Source organism: Tympanuchus pallidicinctus, unplaced genomic scaffold, assembly GCF_026119805.1.
Source record: "Tympanuchus pallidicinctus isolate F22 unplaced genomic scaffold, pur_lepc_1.0 scaffold6, whole genome shotgun sequence".
Lineage (NCBI taxonomy): Eukaryota > Metazoa > Chordata > Aves > Galliformes > Phasianidae > Tympanuchus > Tympanuchus pallidicinctus.
Window position 1 is genome coordinate 39,539,897 of NW_026294780.1, and position 3,823 is coordinate 39,543,719.

General features: G+C 37.4%; 1 non-coding gene across 1 annotated transcript; it reads right to left on the bottom strand.

The window, feature by feature from the left end:
- Nucleotides 1-368: 368 nt before the first annotated feature.
- Nucleotides 369-471, bottom strand: LOC128071838 (U6 spliceosomal RNA). Its single transcript, XR_008202022.1, has one exon. It is a non-coding gene; the product is annotated as a U6 spliceosomal RNA (small nuclear RNA).
- Nucleotides 472-3,823: the final 3,352 nt, after the last annotated feature.

Consider the following 3,823-nt stretch of genomic DNA (forward strand, 5'->3'; position numbering starts at 1 on the left):
AGGCTTATTTCTTGAGAAGCCTGTTTTGTCCCCTTCCCCCTTCATAGCTAGTTTAAAGCTCTTTCAATAAGCCCCGCTAGTTCCTGCACTAGTATTCATTGCCCCCTTTGAGATAGGTGGGTTCCACAGACAGACAACAGGCCAGGGGCCAAGTAAACTGCCCCATGATAAAAGAACCCAAAGTTTCTGGCTCGACACCAGCCTCCTCAATTATTCATCGCTTGTGCTTTCTGATCCCGCTCAGAGTCCCTCACTGCCCCTGAAGGTATAGAGCAGAAGATCCTGTTCCTTGAACTAAACGTCCTAAACCCCTGAAATCTTTTTTCATTGTGTGCAGGCTTTTCTGAGCAATTTCATCACTGCCCCAAAAAAATATGGAACGCTTCACAAATTTGCGTGTCATCCATGCGCAGGGACCATGCTAATCTTCTCTGTATCATTCCAATTTTAGTATATGTGCTGCCGAAGCGATCCATTGCTTGGATCCTTTTTGTTGCCTTCCTATGGACATGTTCCAACAGGTCCATGTCTCTACTTTACTGAGAACTCCACATCTGGACACAATACTCCAGGTAAAGTCTCACCAACATGGAGCAAAGGGGCAGGATTACCTCCCTTGACCTGCTGGCCATTCTTCTTTGGTGTGGCTGGCTTTGTGGGCTCAGAAGATATGTTGCTGACTCATGTCCAGCTTGCCATCCATCAGTACCTCCAAGTTATTTTCTGTAGGGCTGTGCTCTCTCCTTTTATCCGCCAGCTTATATTGATGGGGGGGGGGGGGAATGGGCTTGCAGCAACCCAGATGCAAAATTAGACATTTGGTGCAAAATTTGGACATATTTAAATATGAGATTTCTTAATTAAAAACCATGTAGCCAGTTGAACTGTCTCCAAATCAGTAACTGATACTCATATCAGAACAGATTTTTGTGAAACAGTGAACTTTCTGAGCACAGATCTCTTGACCCTTGTCTGCGGTTCCAAATCTGTCCTCTGTTCTACCTGACCTCTAATTCTAGAAGGTCATGGTTCTTCAGAAGATCATGCCATATGTACTGACCCTGTGTAATTATCTCAGTCATTCTATATCATCATAGCAGGCCCTACTTATTATATAGTTATTAATTGCTGAATCAAGCCCCTACTCAGTGGATGCTCTGTAGGCCAGGATTTATTTACTGAGGAGTAGGTGGCTAGAGCCATTTGGAATGTCTTAGGGTAAGGGCCTTAGCTTAAGTAGATAAAATACTCAGCCTACGAACAATAGTGATCCACTGGAACAAATCTGGAGGTCAGTTGTTATACTCTGAGTTGTCTTAAATTGCACCAGTTGATCATGTACAGCAGCTATAGTAGGATTTTAGATAACCACTGCATATTGATAATACTTGCATAACCGTCTAACATAGGCATCCATGGAATATTTACCTGAGGTAACCTATTGAAATGTGTGCTTCTTGAAAGAAGGTAAAACTCCAGAGTGGAGTGTGATGGATAATCCATTTAATGGTAGTTCTGTAAGTAATGTGACCTGCAGCCTTTGCTGTTAGCAAACATTTAGGGAATCTGGTATGCTGATTCTAAGAAAAAAAAAAAAAAAAAATCTCAGAGGATGGAGGAGAGTGGAGGCCCTGTGGACAAACGCCATGGTCATCCTGTAGGGATGAGGAATTGTTACTGTTCGAAATGTTGAACTACCTTGTTTTGCTGAGCCAACTTTTTTGTCTGTCAAAAGCATATCTATTGTGTAAACTTCACAAATCAAGGGTATGTTTGACTAGAATCACTCAAGCTCCACCAGAATATAAGAAAACTGTATTAAAATGGCTTAAATTATAGTGTATGCACTACCTACACATACATAGGTAGTCCTGAAAAGGAATACCTAATGATGGTGATTATGTTGAATAAGAGCATTTAGTAATTGAGAATCTGTTTTAATAAAAAGTATTTTTGTGCCCTTTGTACCTGTTGTAGTTTCCATGGAAATAAATAGGAGACATTAATTTTGGAGCAACCTACGTAGATGTTTGAATTTAGATTTCTGATTCTACAACAGACACTTACTGAATTGAAACCTGTCATAGTACTTAATAATGTACTATTTATATGTGACATAAAGTCAGGGTTGTATTCACCTCAAAAATATTCTTGAGCCTATTAGTTGAAACTGAGGTCATGGGAAAAACTGAGTCCAGTCAATTCAATTTCAGTTGCAAGCTTCCAGCAACCTGGCTCAGTGGAGTACTTAAAATCATTACTGATTCATTCAAAAAGAGTTTTTTAGAGTTTCACTTCTTCTTTTCTTTTTCTTTTTTCTTTTTTTTTTTTTTTCTTGGAATTGGAGGGAGACAAATTGTTTGCTTTTTCTGAAATGAGCAGGCAATTGTTCATTGCTGAATATCCTTTAGCTGATTTGAGAACATTCAGGCAACATCTGTTGAAGAAAAATTTGATGTGTCCATAAAATATGCTATATATATGTATCCACTTCTCACATACAGTTGTCCCAAAAAATAAGGCAGAAGAAGAAGAAAAAAAGTCAAACAAATAAATGACAATGTTTCTGAACTTTTGGGTGTGATGTCCACTATCACAGTGATAAAACTGAAAAGAAAAAAATAAACCTTGAAAAATTATGCAGGTTCCTCTGAAAGTCATGCCATCTTTTTATTTCCATGGAAACTACAATATGTTCAATAACAGAGGCATTAATATCAGAACAGCCCTTGTGATGTATATGAAATAGTCAATTAATTCAAAAATTATCAGGCCAGTTTCAGTGGTTAGGTTAAATTCTTTCAACAGACCAGTACGAGAAGAGATGGAAGTAAATGCCTTTCCAAGACATGAATGCAGCTGAGACTGAAGCCATTTCTGCTGTCACGCAGTATGATCTAAGTAACTCTTACAAAGAAACAAAGTTTGGTTCAGTTAATGACTTGTCTTGAAAAAGTTTTATCAGTTTTGAACGAATTTTAATTCACACTAAAATGTATGCAGAGCAGACCCTTAAGGAAAGAGATTAGTAACTCCTGCTAATGAGAAATATTTTTTATATGGATGAAGAACTGTTTGTCAATAAATACCTAGCAGTCAGCAAATTTTAAAAAAGCAGAACTTCAGATCTTTGAACACCATCCACATCTAAGGACCTTAACTTAGTGTAGGGCTATCAATTCTTTTATAAAATGTAGACTTTCCTGTATTATTGTTTGAAATCATATATCTTAAAGGAAAGGTTCATATAGGGCAATTATTTGTCCTTTATTTTTCCTTCCTTATCACTAGTTTGTTTAAATCATAGAACTGTAGAATCATAGAATTGATGAGTTGGGAAGAATACTGATATAAGACTAGTAAAAAAAATTTGTTACTTGTTAGGGAAGGAAAGACACATTTCCATTGCTCCGCCTGGGTCACCTTCACTTCTGACCTACAGGAGAGACTCATTAGAGGTTTTGCCTTATATTTCATTCCTCTAAGAACTTCAAAGTACTGAGATATAAAAAGACAATTCCCTGCATTTGAAATTTATAACTATACCTTTTCTCAGGCCTTTTTTTTCCCTCAGATATAATTCAGAATAGACAGAAAAATAAAGTCTTTTTTGTGCACTCAGGAGGAATCCAAACTCTGCTATCTCATCATTTTTAGGTACCCAGATGTAATAACTGACACTGCAAGACATGGGGCTTTCTGAGCTGGAGATTTTTCACTGACCAACTGAAGATGATTTCACTTTATTAAAATTCGATCAGCCAATCAGAATGAGTAAATAGAATTCTACTATGTAACAGATACCATAGGATAAAGAAAATCT